Raw genomic sequence first — 18,332 nt, 5'->3', positions numbered from 1 at the left:
TTGTGAAATGTCCCCTTTAACACATTTGGCAGATGCTTTTACTTTCAGTGAAAGGTTGGGCTACATCCAAGTATGCTTGTTGTACATGAGACACAAGGCATGATGTGTCTTATCAAGTGACCCATGTTAAAGATAAAGCCTTCATGTCCAGCGGGCTGAGTTGGGTTCTGAAATGCATAATACACTCTAATAATAATTATGCATAAGAAAGAATAAACTATTTGTACACATCCAGTGTTCGAATTGAAGGGGTCTGGGGGGGTCCCGGACCTCCTATTAGAGGTCTACACGGGTCCAAAAATTCCTACCCGAACCCGATCAGACCCGCAAATGTGCTACACTGAACCGACCCGGACCCGTCTGTTGTTTTGAAAGCTGGACCCGGACCCGACCCGGACCCGTCTATTATTTAAAAGCTGGACCCGGATCCGACGAAGACCCGTCTATTATTTAAAATCTGGACCCGAACCCGTCCGGGAAGACACAGACCCGACCGGCAAATATTCTTTAGCTAAATGTTATTTATAAGTCAATAAACAAGTAGCGAAAATTAAACTTTTTGTCTTACCCATAGAAGTTATGGTGCGTTCCAGGCAGGTTTTTAAACCCGTGAGTTACGACTTCAAAACCACGACTCACGACCCTATGCGTTCCAGGCAGCCTGTAACTCGTGTTTTCACAACCTTCTACCGGTGAAAGTGCTCTGGAACGGCAGTCAAACCCGTGACTTCCCACCCGTGAACTCGTACTAGATCGATGTACTCCCAGTTCAAAGTCGTGAGTCGTGGTTTTGAAGTCGTGAGTTACGGGTTATAGGTTGCCTGGAACGCAGCATTAGTCTTCTCCCTCCTTGTACCTGTCTGTGTGATGCACAATCCTTATTTCCAAGAAAGTTCCATCCATGTTATTCCTCTCTTGACGATGAAATGTTTTATGCTTATTCCAGCTTTTAAAGTCCACTTTACAGTCATGGTGATTAATAACGCAGTTTTACATCGGGTCAACTTGCTTAATAATGTTTGCCCATTTGGATTATAATAACGATTGCTCGTGCAGTGCCATGGCTGCTTTCGTTGCTTCTTTGCTATCATCTCTGTGCTCTTTGAGTCGCGAAAACTTTAGATATAACAGCAAGACGGTCAATTTATAATATTATTATAAAAATAAGAGAAGTCAGTGCAAAATGCGCGGTACGGCGGAATAAGTCCCGCCTTCTAAATAAAAGAGCCAATAGTCAAAGGTAAAGTCATTGCGTCTCACTGCAGAAGCTCCTGATTGGTAGCCAGAGCAGAGACACAGTAAAAGAGCACATGCGCGTTAGCTGCCTGGTTGGAGCAACCAAATATAAACTTTTTAACGCAATTTTAGCGTCATAGAAAAAATGTATGCAACAGTTCATCTAAGTTTTTGTTGCTGATTTTGAAATATTTTATTTAAATGTGAGTGTGTGTTCTCCGAGTTCGATTGACCTCGGGTATTAGCCACAATGTTAAACAGACCCGGGACCCGAAGTAATAGATTGAGACCCGACCCGGACCCGGCTGATCATTTAAAATATAGACCCGAACCCGTACGGGTCCCGGGTCGGGTCCCGGGTCTTCGGGTCTCGGGTCTTCCGTGTAGACCTCTACCTCCTATAAGCCTTAAGGGACCCCCCATAAAGCACAAAAATATAAATTAGGGGGGTCCCCTGGTTTTTATTAAAATTAAAATACTACATACATTTTCATTTTGCGTGTCACAAAGCGATACTGTCCATTATTTGTCCCAATTTCGCAATAAAATAATTCAAATGACTTCTGTCCGAAATAAAGAAACTTGCGCCTCATGCTGTTTTCTGGAGGAATTGACAGACGAGTTAATGTCTCTATCTGCGTGTGGAGTATTTTCCTCAGTTGCGGTAAGAATCTTTAGTAATCTTTAGGTTTAAAGGCGCTCTAAGCGAATAATGTGCGACGTCACTTCCTGTTGATGTTTGAACTGTTTTCAAACAGACAGAGCGTAGCTAACTCCTCCCCCTCCCTTCCGTGCTTTCATGAACGCGCCCAACTCCCACCCCCAAATCCTTCTTGTCGTTTATTGGCTGGAACCCTTTGTTTTGTTTTGTGCTGCTAGGTTTGGCCATTTGTTGATATTGCCGTTTGTGAAGCCTGGGCTGTCTACAGAGATCGCGTTTTTTTACAGTTTGATCAGCGGACAGGCAGCAAGCAGATAGTGAGGAGATGTTTCCGGTATGTAACAAAAAATGTTTTATGGTCTAAAACGCTTCAATTCGCTTAGAGCACCTTTAAGGGTTTTTTTTTTTAAATCTTCTCAAACAATTATTTCATAACAGTGCCAAAGCTATCCACTCAGACTGACGGCTGGTCAACCCAGTCATACAAAATATTTTATTAGGAAAGCAGAAGAAATCACGCTTAAATGATAATAATTGATAGTCTCTTTAATACTTAGCCTATCGCTCAACTACGCATCTTTCAGAAATAAATAATTATTTGTAGAAAGTATATTTTGCATGTGTTTTTTTAAACCTTGGAAAAATGTAACATGCAGGGCCGAAGTGGGACTCATTTTCAGCCCTGGAGTTTCATGTCTTAGACCGGCCCATTTTAGTTCACCACTGACTATATTAAAATAATATAATTAAATCCTCAGTGCACTATTCTTTGCAGCCTTGCAATTAATATATTTTCCAAAAATATCCTTTCCAATTCAATGCAAATAGTCTAAAAACAGTTATGATTTTGCCATCATGCAGCCCTACCATAAGGTATTTTAAAGGCTCTCTAAGCGAATCTGCGAGACGTTAGTTATTGTTGACGTTTGAAACTGTTTTCAAACAGACGGAGCGTAGCTAACTCCTCCCCCTCCCTTCCGTGCTTTCATGAACGCGCCCAACCCCCACCCCCAAATCCTTCTTGTCGTTTATTGGCTGAAATACTTTGTTTTGTTTTGTGATGCTAGGTTTGGCCATTTGTTGATATTGCCGTTTGTGAAGCCTGGGCTGTCTACAGAGATCGCGTTTTTTTACAGTTTGATCAGCGGACAGGCAGCAAGCAGATAGTGAGGAGATGTTTCCGGTATGTAACAAAAAATGTTTTATGGTCTAAAACGCTTCAATTCGCTTAGAGCACCTTTAATATTATTCAATTAAACTTATTCAAAAACTGCTGAAAAGGAACAAATGTTTTCCCCTATATTTTTTACCCTAGCGTTTTGCATGAAATAGATGAAGAATAACTATTAATAGATTAATCATTGTTACATATATAACTTACCGGTAGATTTTTACCTTTTTTTTACATTTACATTTACCTTTTATCAAGGTATCAAGTTGCGCTCAAGTTTATTTTAAATCTAAACGTGCAGCAAGTGCACTCAAATAGACGCGTCTAAAACAAAACTCGTGTTCACAGGCGACCGCTTTGAAAAGCAGAAGGCGGCGGCGCGTCATGCGTTGTCCATGCGTTTTAAATGAATATGGACCCTAATTATGATTATGAACGCAAGAATTACTTCGTGGTCGGAAGTTGGGGCACAATCAACTTGGTCATAAAGCGGTGGGGACGTATACCACCCGCAAATTATGCGAATGGGGCTGCTGTGAGTGCTGTGGACAGCAACCTTCAACCTGGTGGCATGATAACTATCTTTAAAATTATGTATCTTTAAAAAGATTAATTATATGTAATTTATACAGTGAAGAAGACAGTGTTATTATTCATTTGATTCTATTTATGTACCTAAATACTACTGTTAGATCTTGCTTTATTTGTAACTTTGTTCTTTTCTATTTTTATATGCTCATAATTTCCAGTTTTGCTGATCCGAAAATTATTCAATCTATGACTCAAAAAACGCAATGTAATTATCCATTTAACCACTACTATATAGTAAAATTATGTAATTTAAGAATGAGTCCACCCTATTTCACCCCTATTCTGTTTAAAAGTTCTGCCCTTGCCAGTGTTTCACACTAATTTGAGGGGTAAACTTTTTTAGAGTTTGAGTTAAGGGTAATTTGGGGTTTCTTTGATTAAAACCAGGATCAGATGATTGTTGATGAAGGACGATCACATCTTACGTTGTGAAATCACAGCGACCCTATAATGAGGGGGGTGTAGCTTGGCTGGGGGGTGGGGCTTAGCTAGGGGACCCCCCATAAGCTTTGACATAATTCGAACACTGCACATTTCTCTAATAAGACAACTTTTCAGAGAAATTGTATAAATGTTAATGTTACAATATGCATCCTTAAGTTCAATTGCTGTGAACCGCTAGTTAGATGAATGTATGTGTGCATGAGCATAGTAAATCTGTTGCTTTGTAGATGTCTGCCCGAAGGTGCACAGGTCACGTGCACCCATGTCTTTCTTGTGAATGGCCCGTTTTCTCAGAAGAAGGGATTTTCTATTTGTATTTTCTCTTTAATGTTTTGACAGAATGTTTATGTGTTTGTAAGTTAAAGGGCTTATTGTGGTTTAAAAATAAATTCTGCTGTATCAAATCTTTGACTGTATGTTTATAGTTTACATAGACAAGCTCTTACATTAGTTTAACCCTTACTTGGTGTTAATAACAGCTGCACTGATTTGATGTTAGTGGACAAATTTGGGCACTTTGTGATTCCATTTTTATATAACATACTGTGGTGTGAAAAAGTGTTGGCATTTTTATTTTCTTTACATATTTGTCACACTTTAATGTTTCAGATCATAAAGCACATTTAAATATTAAAAAAGTGCTTGCCCCCCTTGAGTTCTGTCAGTTTTGAGTTCTGTCAGGATAAGGTTATAAAAAAGCAATTTCTAAAGCTTTGTGACTCCAGCGAGCCACCTTGAGAGACATTATCCACAAAAGGTGAAAACATGGAACATTGATGAAGGAGTGGCCGGCCGACCAAAATTACCCCAAGAGCATCACAAAAGACCCCACAACAACATCCAAAGAACTACAGATACCACTTGCCTCAGTTAAGGTCAGTGTTCATGACTTCACCATAAGAAAGAGACTGGGCAAAAATGGCATGGTTTGTTCCAAGACAAAAATAACATCAAGGCTTGTCTCGGTTTTGCCAGAAAACATTGTGATGATCCCCAAGACTTTTGGGAAAATACTCTTTGGTTATTGAGTCTCACAGCTATAAGAAGCTTCTGACCATGAATTAACATGAAAAAAGAAACCGGAGTCTGTGAGTTACTGTACAGCAATGGTGGGCGTGGCACTAAAAATGCTTCCTCACATTTACATGAAAATTCTTTAAGAGACCGATGTTGTCAGACTTGCGTCAATCTGAGGTCTCTAGAAATCAGATTAAAATGAAAGAATGGTTAAAAAAAATCTAACTCCCATGGGTGCCACTCACCAATTAAACATAATGAGATCATGTGTATCAACCCTAACCTTAAGCCCTGTTCACACCGCCAACAACTTTCTCTTTCACAACAAGGCCAATTTCTGATTATCACAGTTAAGAATGTCATTGCTGCTTTAGATGCAGTTCTAAACGTAGGCTCGGGAGGAGCCTAAACATTCAGGCCTGTCAATCATCATCATCATGGGCGTATATAAGACAGCCTTCAGGCCTTCCTGTCCAGCTGCTTTCTTTTCCGACATCCCTCCTCCTCCCCATCTCCTCCTTCGCTCTCTCTTTCTTCCTCTTTGCAGTTCCGTTGCATTGGGTTGAACTTGTGGCTCGAGCCCCAGCCTCAGGTTCGCTCTCTCTGAAGGTTCAGAGCTCAGGTACAGAGCTCCCTTCGAGGACAGCAAGCCAAGTTTGTTTACCATTAATCATTAAGACCTGAATGCGCAGGCGAACTAGTGAAACATAGTTTATTTCATGTTAAATCACTTTTACTCCACTAAAGTAACATACAAGTTGTAAGGGTTAGGTAAAGGTATACCATTAGTTAAGTATAAAAACAATAGAGGTCCATCACTAATGCTGGGTACACACCAAAACATTTTTTACATCTTATAAGATTTTTAAAAATGTGATAGACCACAAACATGAGGATAAAAAAATCCTAGATTAAACCGTTTTGCACCTATTGTGTGTGGTGTGCCATGATGTGTCAAAGACAGCACACCATACACAAACAGATTTTCAACCAGAGTCTCGACTTTAACACAGAATAAGCATGGCAGACGATATGAAGGAAGAAATTTCAATGATAGTGTCACCGGGTGACGATCTATAGGAGCGGAACTAAAAGGGTGAAGGATGAGTTCCGCCCGGACGTTTTATTCCGAACACCGGAATCCCCGGGGCTTCCCCGAAGTCAAAAATCAAGCCCTATTGCATACAGGTGAGGGCGATTAAGACAGCGATTGCTGATAGGCGAATGAGGAGAGAAGGCAGAGTACAAAAGGACCTTTGAAGATAGCAGACGGGGTGCTTTTGGTGTACTTTGTGTGCGCTTTGTTGCTGCTGTGCAGACTCGCTTTATCGTTCTATATCGATCCCTTGGGGATGAAGGAGGTGTAAGACGACCGGGTGAAGAGAATTACTGGGCGATTTCAAGTGTGACTGTGTCACTATCGAGTCAGGAAGTTCATTGCTGTGGGATTGTGTTGACGACAAAGCGTGAGTAACAGCTGATGTGTGTTGAAGAAGTATTTATAAGAAGAGCTACTTGGTGTGTGTTGAAGGTCCCTGGCCCCACCAAAGAGAGGAGCGTGGGTGAGCCGTGGATCGACCAGAAACACGGGTAAGAAACTCGACTGGGGAAACGTGTGTTGTCTGTCTATCTGGCCCTGCGGAGAAAGGAAGCGTGGGTGAGCCGAAGAGGTAACTGTGAACATACTGGGGCTGCATTGATCAACATTGTGTATTAACCCGTCTTCTCTAGGGATAGAACAACGTCCCACCCGTCTCACGAGGTAGTCAAAGCCAGGCGGCTCCAGTCCATATATTCACGTAAAGTGTGTGTGCAGAGTGCTGTGGGTAAATTGTGATTATCAATTGTGTTTACACTAAAGCTTGCTGTGTATGCTGTGCTTGTAGCGACCAAAGCTGCCCTGGCCTGGACGGGTCGTGAGAAGGAGAGAACACGCTGTGGTCTGAGCCCTATGAGGAAGGGAAATTACACTTCTTTTTTGTTTTGCCTCTCTGTGTGTTAGCAGGAGTCACGCCACCCCAGCTGGCAGGCAGTGGTGAAGCCCGGCGGTACATCGGAGTGAGTAGCAGCCAACGTGCATTGTACGGATGGAGGGTCGTAGTGGTGTGCAGATATATCCCACCGAAACCTTGGGTGTGGGCGGAGCCTCGTCGAGAGTTCGCCCCAGCTCGTTACCCCGGTGACCATAACAGAAGGGGGAGCTAGGGAAGCGTTCGGCTCTGCGCCACACGACTCCTCAGTCCCCACGACACCCCGGAAACTTAGGTGAAGGGTGGAGGTATACCATGTGTGAACGCTGCTGCGAAAACCCACTGCCTGTAACAGCAACGAGAAGTCTAAGTCTTGTGAGTAACTTACCATTGTGATGTGATACCTACCTCTGCTTACAGCAACACCTTAAAGAGGAACGAACCGTGTCAATAGCGTGAACCACTTACCTGTGTCCCAGTGAACAGCCCGAAGTGGATGGAAAGTCCAAGTTTTGTGAGTACTTACCATTGTGATGTGTTACCTACCTCTGCTTGCAGCAACGTCTTAAAGAGAAACGAACCGTGTCTATGGTGTGAACACTTGCCTGTGTCTGAGTGAACGCCCCGAAGTGAATGGGAAGTCCAAAGTCTTGTGAGTAACTTACCATTGTGACGTGTTGCCTACCTCTGCCTACAGCAACGTCTTAAGGAGGGACGAACGGGACAAATAGCGTGAAACTCTCACCGGAGCCCCAGTGGATGTCCCGTAGCGAACGAAGAGCTCAAGCCTTGTGAGTGTCTACCTTAGTGGCGTGTAACTGTCACCGGGTGACTTAGGGCGGAACCGAAAATGGAGAGGAGAGGTTCCGCCCGGATAGAATTTTTAAGCGCACCCTTCACTTCCTGGTCTCCCGGGCAACGCAAATTGTGCAGAAACGAGCCACAGGTGCAGCACATTAAAGAAGCAGCTCCGATTGGAGGAAGAGATGAGGATGGGACACATAAATGGAGCTGTAGCAGCACACAAGGGAGTTGTTGTTTCGGGCACGAGGTCCACTACTGCCTAGGGCAGACCCAAATCACACGCTCCGTCCTCGGAGGAACCGGAGGGCGCCGTTGATCCACAGAGCGCTTAGAGCGAGAGGAGAGCGTACGGCAGCCAAGAGAGGCAAAAGAGGACGGAGCTGTGAGGGAGTTGTTTCGGGCATGAGCGCCTTTTTATTGCCTAGGGCAGACTGAACCACACGCCCTGTCCTTGGAAGAGCCGGAGGGCGCCGTTGATCCACAAGAGCGCTTATAGCGAGAGGAAAGAGTGCGGCAGCCAGGGGAGGCGAAAAGGACGGGGCTGTGAGTTAAAGGAGCACTGCAACGGAGGCTTTTTTTTAGAAACGTTGATTCGAAGTCTTGTTGATTACCCTAGTATACTTACGAAGGCATCCCGAACCTTAAAGGTTGAAAAACACACGGAGTGTTTGATGAATGGAGACCAAGAGAAACCGGGGATTGAAACTGACATTGTTGTGAGTACCAAGTGCAAGTTGTAAATGTCTTGTGTATCGTTCTAGCTGCATGTGAGATTCCTCTAGGAGGAAGGAGATGGCCCTACCCCTATTATAGCGTGGTGGGTGAGCCGAGTGGACATTCACCGAAGCCGTCACAATGACGACACCACTAGCTGGGCCGCATTATTCATCGCCAGGTCTGACCGAAGTGAAGTAAAGGAAGACGGGAGTCCTTTTTGTGCACTGAGCGTGGTGGGTGAGTTTTTGTGCTGTGAAAACCTTTAATTTTGACGTGGTGTTGTACATTGCTGTGGGTTGCTGTGGATTGCTGTATGTCTTGTCTGACAGACCCCCGCCTGCCACACACTTCGCTAAGGGAAGACCAAGAGGCTGCCGGCCTTAGCTTAATACAACTTTACATATGTTGTGAGCATGTTTCAGATCCCAGAAAGTAGCACTGTGCCCCGGGACGATCCTTGCCCGCCTAGACATTTGGTGGGTGTGGCGAGCGGAAACGAAGAGCTGGAGAAGCAGCAGCATTGTGAGTACGATTTGTGGCTATTATCATTCAATACTGTCAACTGTGCGAGTCTTATTGTTGCAGAGAGCGAGGTGAAGCGATCTCATCGTCCCATGGCCTCTACAAAGGGGCGCCCCTGTCCAGCGTTCGAACGCCTGACGGCAGCGAGGAAAGGGAAGCGCTCGGCCCGGTGAGACGTTGAGCTATCCCACCCCCCTGCCACCGCACAGCCGTCGAGAGGGTTCGCCCCCGACGCCACGTAGGGACGACTTGCTCCACTAGACGCTGTGTCCAGCAGAGAGGTGAGAGCCATTCAAAGCCAATTAACTGTGCTTCTGTGTCCAAGTTGATACCTGTGAAGGAAAGAACAGAGGGAGTGAATAACCTGAGGAGAGATCGAAGAAACCTGTACTTGCGGTACGCTGTGTCCAGCCGAGAGGTGAGAGCCATTCAAAGCCAAGTCACTGTGCTTTTGTGTCCAAGTTGATACCTGTGGAGAAAGGAACCGAGAGAGTGAATAACCTGAGGAGAGATCGAAGAAACCTGTACTTACGGTACGCTGCGTCCAGCCGAGAGGTGAGAGCCACTCGAAGCCTAATAACTGTGTTTTTGTGTCCAAGTTGATACCTGTGGGGAAAAGAACAGAGAGAGTGAATAACCTGAAGATAGAGCAACGAAACCTGTACTTACGGTACGCTGCGTCCAGCCGAGAGGTGAGAGCCACTCGAAGCCTAATAACTGTGTTTTTGTGTCCAAGTTGATACCTGTGGGGAAAAGAACAGAGAGAGTGAATAACCTGAAGATAGAGCAACGAAACCTGTACTTACGGTACGCAGTGTCTAGCCAGGAGGTGAGAACCATCCACATCCGATTAACTGTCTCTTCGCCAGTTGTTACCTGTGGAGGAGAGAGAAGAAATAGTGAGTGACTCGACGAAAGTTGTGAAAGCAGGAGGAAGAGCCGCACCAGGGAGACCCAGGTACGCAGCCCGAATAAGAATCCACAACACTCATTTGCTTTTGATTCTGCCTCCAGGAGGACAAAGGAGCGTGCCACAGATACCCTAGACCAGGTTGGAGCCTGAGTCTCACGCCCCCCTGGTCCACAGTGTCCCGGACCTTTTCTTCGCTCCCCTGCTCCCTGTCCGTGGCCCACCTGGAGGGACGGATGTTAGTTTTAATCCCCCCTCCCCATTACCCAAGAACATTTTAAATATTTAATAAATCAATAAAGATTATTTTTATACTTACCTGTCGTAGTTGTCTGGTCATTGGGTTGGCTTTGGGGACCTCCTCGAGGTGGAAGTGGAGAAGGGGCGTGGTTTTAGCCATTAGTGGCCACCCCCTGGGTGTGACATAACCTACCTTGCTCCAGTACGTGCCCCAGAGTGAACGAAGATCCTAAGTCCTGTGAGTAATTTACCTGCAAAGTGTGTAACCTACCTTGACCCATAGTAACCCTCGAACGAGAAACGAGCCGCCGACGTAGTGTGAGTATCCACCTCTGGCCACGGTTTGCACCCGTGGGGCGTGAGTTCCCCGAGGGACCGGGACGTCCAGCCAGGGAAACCTATCGGGAGAACAAGAGACCGAAGAGGTTAGGCAAGTAGCAACGAGTACAGAAACAAGCCACTAATAGGGTTCTCCCCTGTCTGCCTCCAGGAAGAAGCAGAGGGCGCCACGAGTCCAAGGACCAACCAAGGAAAGAGTCGCAGTACCCGTTTCATGGTCCAAACCGCCTGGAGGTGAGAAAAAGATTGTTTTAAACTGCCCTTTCCCTCTGCTTTCCTTCTAATTTATAGAATACTTGTTTGTCTGGTCATTGGGGTGGTCTTGGGAAACTCCTCGAGGTGGCAATTAGAGAGGGGCGTGACCCTTATAGAGATCTTGGGTCCGCTCCGGCCTGTGACAATAGTGTTTGGAATAATTTTCACAGAAAATATAAGGGAAATAAAGAAAAGGGTTGGGGTGAAAACTTTGAGACAGCGGGAACATGGTCCATCTCTGCTGTCCACATCAACTTCACTTTTTGCTGGCCATGAATGCTTCTGTCTTCCATCGTCTCACTTTCTGATTGGATATTGTTAATTTCACATGATAATCTCAAGAGCGTGTTTAGGTTTGCTCGACTTCATGCTGTGCCGTAAGAATCGACAGCCGGATGACATCAAAGTACCGCAAGAGCAATTCGCACAATCAGGAGTTTGCTTTTAAATCGCTGTCGCGGAACTTTGATGTCATCCAGCTGTCGGTTCTTGTGGCGGAGTATGAAGTCGAACAAGTCTTTGGGGTTCCCTTCACACATCAGGATTTTGTTTTGTTATTTTTTTGGGCCATTTTGCCTTTATTGATAGACAGTAATTGAGAGACGACAGTAAAGTACAGGGTGGAGAGAGGGGCATGGGATCGGCAAAGGACCTCAAGCCAGGACCCGAACTCGGGTCACCGGAAGCGCGTCTACACCACATGTCGGAGCACCGTCCACCACACCATCAGCTCTGACACATCAGGATTTCACGTGACTGCAGTGATGTTGATGACTTGTTATCCTCAGATATGAAGTTTTTTTAACAGCGTGCGTCTCCCTCAGATTGTAAACAAAGCCTGGCCACACAAAAAAACAAACAGCTGGGGCGCACCAGATAACACGTCAGCCGTGTCCGTACGTCATCCGCGGCACTGCAGTCACGTGACTTCAGTCTCACGCATGCTCTTCACAACAGACGTGGAAGAGAAGACAATGCTGAATAAAGTCTTCATTCTTGTTATTTTTGGAGCAAAATGTATATTCGATGCTTCACACATTCTAACTGACCCACTGATGCCACATGGACTACTTTGATGATGTTTTTATTACATTTCTGGGCATGGACAGTATACCATACATAGATTTTCAATGAGGGGTCAACAAGCTCTTGGACTACATATAACACATCTTAAACTTTGTTCCGAAGATGAACGGAGGTCTTACGAGTTTGGAACAAAATAAGGGTGAGTCATTAATGACATTATTTTCATTTTTGGGTAAACTATCCCTTTAATTAGCACGTAGCGCTAACTTAACAGTCACAACTTTGTTTTTAGCATTTTAACATCATTGTTCTTAATTAAATGTGTAATTAAATGGTGGGGGTATATCTCGACTTTAACGTCACAATTGTTGTTATGTTGAGATTGGCCTGTTTTCCAGCAGTCTTTTGCATGCACAGGGTTTAAATAAAAATTACCTTATTATTCATCTATGGCTTGGTGAACACAGTTTTTTTTAATTCTATGGCACCTTTAAATATGTATTATTCAAAGGTACTTTAAGATACCATATATTAATATCTAGTAAGATTGTCATGTCTACCAGGTGCTTACAACAATTCCAGCACATAATATTCTAGACCAAAGTTTTAAATCAGTAATTATTAAGTAACCATTTAAGAAGGACAATGTTGTTTGACAGTTAAATTAGTGAGTGGTACACGTAGCAACTCTGGAATTTTGTTATGCATTTCAGCACAACCCTCATGCGAAAGATAAAATAGTCTGACCAGTAGGACTGGTTTAGCACAACCTATAGCTTTGTTGGCTTACATTTGATATCTTTAAACAGTCGCTTGATTCTAGAACATTAAAGTCAAGACAAAATTTTATATTGAGCCTAAACCATTTGACTGAAGTTATACATAACAGTTTGGATTTACAGACAAAAATTAATAAGGAAGAATTTAAAGGTGTCCAGTCACTCTCTAAATAAAAAATAATGCCACATCCTGAATTCATGAAAACACATGCTAAAGTGATTCTAAAGTAGTTTATAATACAACACACGCAACACATTGAAAAACAACAGTAATTTCTTAAACTCTCTTGTATAGTGTCAATATATTTCCTTATATAAAGGCTCTTGTGTTTTTAACTCCACCCCATGTTATAAAACCTCTCTCTTGGCTTAGATAAAGCCAGGGCTATGCCTTATTGAGCAAAAATAAAGATGTTAAGCATATTTTATAAACGGGGTATATTTAAAAAAAAAAAAACATTTATTGTGGGCTATGAGTTAAAAGTAAATTTAAAGACAGGAAGAGACCAGTGCCAGAAACTTTGATGAGCCGGAGCCAGTGTCACATATTTTTAAATCTAATAACTTCCTGGTGTATGAGATTTCAAAGCATTATCAGCTAAAGAAAAGCCAATAAAAGAACAGACATAGATGAATGTTTGGTCCTTGTCCATACTGCTCCAATCAAATACAGTCTCACTTACATAAAGTGGTGGCCAAAATTTTTAGAACTTTAAATCTTTACAATGGCCACTACTGTATCTATAAAGTCATTATTATGCTCTATAAACCATAGAATAGAGCCATTATAAGGAGATTTAGGTCATTTTTCTTACTGGTCCCCTTAAGCGCATAGAGCAGAAGGCATGGGATAACATTACTGATGAATTTCAGAGGAAATATATTGACACTATACCATTAAGAAATGTAACATTACTGTTGTATTTCAAAGTTGTTTGTGTTGTATTATACACTACTTTAGTATCAGTTTAGCATAAATGTGTTTTCATAAACTCAGGACATGGCAAACACACTGAATTCGTTTCAAATGCACTTCCTGCATTATTTAAAGAGTGACTTGACATTTTTAACACCTTTAAATTCTTCCTTATTAATTTTCTCCATAGGTATTAAAAAAGTTACAAATAAAAATAATATTTTTAAATATATCTAGGATTGTCACTTGATTTATTTAATAACACAAAATATTGAAAAATTAAACAAAATAAATCAATTATAGATATTAGTCAACATTATGTGATTTTTTTTTATTTATGCAATGCACTTTTATTTCGGTATTACTTTTTTCTTGTTGTATAAGTTAATTTCACTGATTTAACATGATTACAGCCCTAGATTGATCACATAACATTGCAAAAGTATTTCAAAAGAACATTTTAAAGGTTAATAAAATGTCTGACACTTTTATTTTTTAGAATTACATTTAAATTTTTCATTACATTAAGCTGACGCTTTTATCCCAAGCGACTTACAAAGATTCGGAAACACTAAAAGAGATGTGTCATAGAGAGGCAATAGTAAAAAAATGTTTTCAATATTTCTAAACAATACCTGTTGAGAGAAAAAGAAAGTGTGTTATTTATTTTTTATATTTTTTTCTGAAAAAGGATAAGAGAAAGAAGTGCGGTCAATATCTATGTCAAGTAGTTTTGGAAGAGATGGGTTTTTAATTGTTTTTTGAATGTTGCAAGAGATGTGGCTGACCAGATTGAAATAGGAAGATCATTCCACCAGTGAAGGAAAACAAGCGGGAACGTGATTAACGACTCTATAAATGTTTTTAACAGCAAAAACCCTAATCTTGTACAAGAGTATATTTAGTGTGTGGTATTCTTCTATACGTTCTTGGTTTCAGAATGCTCAAACCAATGCTCCAAACCACAGCAGCTCATTAATGAACTTCTTTCTAACTGCAACTTGGCAACAGTAGATTTATGAAAGGGAGACAGCAAGAGAGGTTTTATAACATGGGGGCGGAGTTTAAAACACCAGAGCCTTTGAAAGTTATGTTTCATTGAGGTTTGTATGAGGCCGTGTGTCTGCCAAAGCAGTTTTAGGCAGCTATGCTATGAGCTATGTGCTCTTCTGAAAACGCTAATATCCAAACAGAAAGGTGATACAAGTATCTGATTTGACAGAGATTTATCAACAACTTCTGGTTGTAAAGATGTTGATATGGATACTCGGCAATGATTAACTTCTCCATTGATCATTAATTGTATAAGTACACTGAAAACCCTACTAAGTTGGCTGAACTCATTTGATTCAGTAAACTCATTCCCTCAATTAAACTAAATAATACATCTCCCAAAAACTTAAATATTTGAGTTCACTAAACTTGGTGGCCACATAGATTGAACTTAAATTGTTAAGTTCACCAAACTTGGAGTTTGTACAGTGTACTTAAACAATTAAGTTCACTTTGTGTTCATTTTCATTTAATTTTATATAACAAGGTGTAATGAAAGGTATTCAGGACTGATTCAGTCACTGAATGAATGAATGAACTTAATTCTCGACAGAAGCACACAACAAACTGTACTGTTCACATGTATCTTCATTTAAGTGGAGTGAAATGGTGCATGCATATGGAAACACTGATCACCTGAACGGTGACTTCACAAAAAAACTATAAATTACAGCAAATAATGCTGTGAAGAGTGTAAAACTCATTTAATAAGCAATTGTTTACAGTATATGTCCCATCAGTTCAATTAATTCTTTGAATTTAATCATTCAAAATTTTCATGCACAAGGACTTAAGGGTATTCCTCACAGCATTTTTGTACTGATAATTAAGTTGATTTTTTTAAGTTTCTGTTTTTTGTAAATTAATAAGTTAAATGAATAAAGATTGTTAAGTTATGGATCCAAAATGCAAAGTCATGATTGCTTGAGCAGTAAAAAATCAATAAAGCAACTATATAATGAAGTAGACCCTCAGCACTTCAATGGCATTTTTTTCAGTAAAAATTCACACAGTTCAAGAAATAAATAAAAAAAAGGCCAAAGCATTAGTGATAGACAATAAAAATAGACAAAAAAAAAAACATAATTAAACTTGTTATTATCAGGAAGATTTATTTAGCATTCCACAGACATGCAAACATGTGAAAGGAGAGGGTAAATGCAGTTCTTTCATTCAAACAAAAACATTAAGATTTGGCAAATAAAATAATAAAAATATTAAATGCAAGTTAATATAAAAAATATGTTGCTGTACTTTTTAAAAAAAAGATGTGTCAACAATTCATGTTAAAAACAAATTTTCCCTGAAAGTATCAGTATAGACAGTTTAATCGGAAGCATGTGCGCTGACGCGATACACGTCTGGATCCGAACTTTACTTTCGGTTTAGTTTTTTTTAATGGCCTGACTAGTTGCTAAACTGATCTCTTGAACAAATGCCTCATCAAAAATAACAAATGTTTTGGTTTCCTAGGTAATCTATGTGTTGTTTTTTTTTGCTTGTTATATAAATAAACTACGTTTAAAGAACTTTGTTGTTATTTATTCTTATTTATTCTTATTCTGAAGTTACGTGCGGACCACGACAGACGTTTGTTTATGTTGTTACTGCTGAAACCGTCTATACTGCCAGTGGAAAGTGAATAATGTACAGAAGATATGTACCATTAGATTAAACCTACAACCCCAAAACAGAAAAAGTTGGGACACTGTAGAAATTGTGAGTAAAAAAGGAATGGAATAATTTACAAATCTCATAAACTTATATTTTATTCACAGTAGAATATAGATAACGTATCAAATGTTGAAAGTGAGATATTTTGAAATGTCATGCCAAATATTGGCTCATTTTGGATTTCATGAGAGCTACACATTCCAAAAAAAGTTGGGACAGGTAGCAATAAGAGGCCAGAAAATTTAAATGTACAAATAAGGAACAGTTGAAAGACCAATTTGCAACTTATTAGGTAAATTGGCAACATGATTGGGTATAAAAAAGCCTCTCAGATTGGCAGTGTCTCTGAGAGGTCAAGATGGGCAGATTCTCCAAATGCTGCGGCGAAAAATAGTTTTCTGAGTTTCTCAGAAAAAAATTGCAATGAGATTGAAGTTATCATCATCTACGGTGCAAAATATCATCCAAAGATTCAGAGAATCTGGAACAATCTCTGTGCGTAAGGGTCAAGACCGGAAAACCATACCGGATGCCTGTGATCTTCGGGCTCTTAGATGGCACTGCATCACATACAGGAATGCTACTGTAATGGAAATCACAACATGGGCTCTGGAATACTTCCAGAAAACATTGTCAGTGAACACAATCCACCGTGTCATTCGCTGTTGCCAGCTAAAACTCTGTAGGTCAAAAAAGAAGCCATATCTAAACATGATCCAGAAGCACAGGCGTTTTCCCTGGGCAAGGCTCATTTAAAATGGACTTTGGCAAAGTGGAAAACTGTTCTGTGGTCCAACGAATCAAAATTTGAAGTTCTTTTTGAAAAACTGAGATGCCATTTCATCCGGACTAAAGAGGACAATGACAACCCAAGTTGTTATTAGCGCTCTTTTCAGAAACCTGCATCTCTGATGGTTTGGGGTTGCATGAGTGCATGTGGCATGGTCAGCTTACACATCTGGAAAGGCACCATCAATGCTGAAAGGTTTATCCAAGTTCTAGATACATATGATCCCATTCAGACGTCGTCTCTTTCAGGGAAGACCTTGCATTTTCCAACATGACAATGCCAGACCACATAGTGCATCAATTACAACATCAAGACTGCATAGAAGAAGGATCTGAGTACTGAAATGGCCAGCCTGCAGTCCAGATCTTTCACCCAAAGAAAAGATTTGGTGCATCATAAAGCGAAAGATGCGACAAAGAAGACCTAAGACAGTTGAGCAACTAGAAGTCTGTATTAGACAAGAATAGGACAACATTCCCATTCCTAAACATTGGTCCTCCTCCAGCTGTTCCTTTATATGCACATTTAACTTTTCTGGCCTCTTATTGCTACCTGTCCCAACTTTTTTTGGAATGTGTAGCTCTCATGAAATCCAAAATGAGCCAATATTTGGCATGACATTTCAAAATATCTTACTTTCAACATTTGATATGTTATCTATATTCTACTGTGAATAAAATATAAGTTTATGAGATTTGTAAATTATTCCATTCCTTTTTTACTCACAATTTCTACAGTGTCCCAACTTTTTCTGTTTTGGGGTTGTAAATTGTTGTTTCCTTTTGTAAAAAAAAAAAAAAGAAGCAAATAAAAAAATATTACTGTTTGATTTTATATTGGACTCTTCAAATGGTTAAAAAAATTTCATTCAGTAAACAAAATTAATAGTTAACACTCAATTTTTTCTTTAGAAAGACCTCACTACTGGTAAAACAGCCTAATGGTCCTAATACTACACATCCTGAAGAGCAAATTCTTCCTGATGTCTGTCACACCTCCTGGTGAGGTGCATTCTCAATACAAACTTAAAAGCTCTGTGTGGGAGTTTGATTGTATATATAACCGTTTTTCAGTAATTGTCCACTTGATGTTTGCCAGTTAAGCTAACTGCGTATCCTAGGTAAAGAAATGTTGATGACTTACTAGAGATCGTTTGTGCGTCACAAAGATGTTTTAACCAATTAGCAAAGACCCATCCAGTCATTGACAATGGGCAG

Source organism: Paramisgurnus dabryanus, chromosome 19 (genome assembly GCF_030506205.2).
Source record: "Paramisgurnus dabryanus chromosome 19, PD_genome_1.1, whole genome shotgun sequence".
NCBI lineage: Eukaryota > Metazoa > Chordata > Actinopteri > Cypriniformes > Cobitidae > Paramisgurnus > Paramisgurnus dabryanus.
This window is presented reverse-complemented; position numbering follows the sequence as displayed.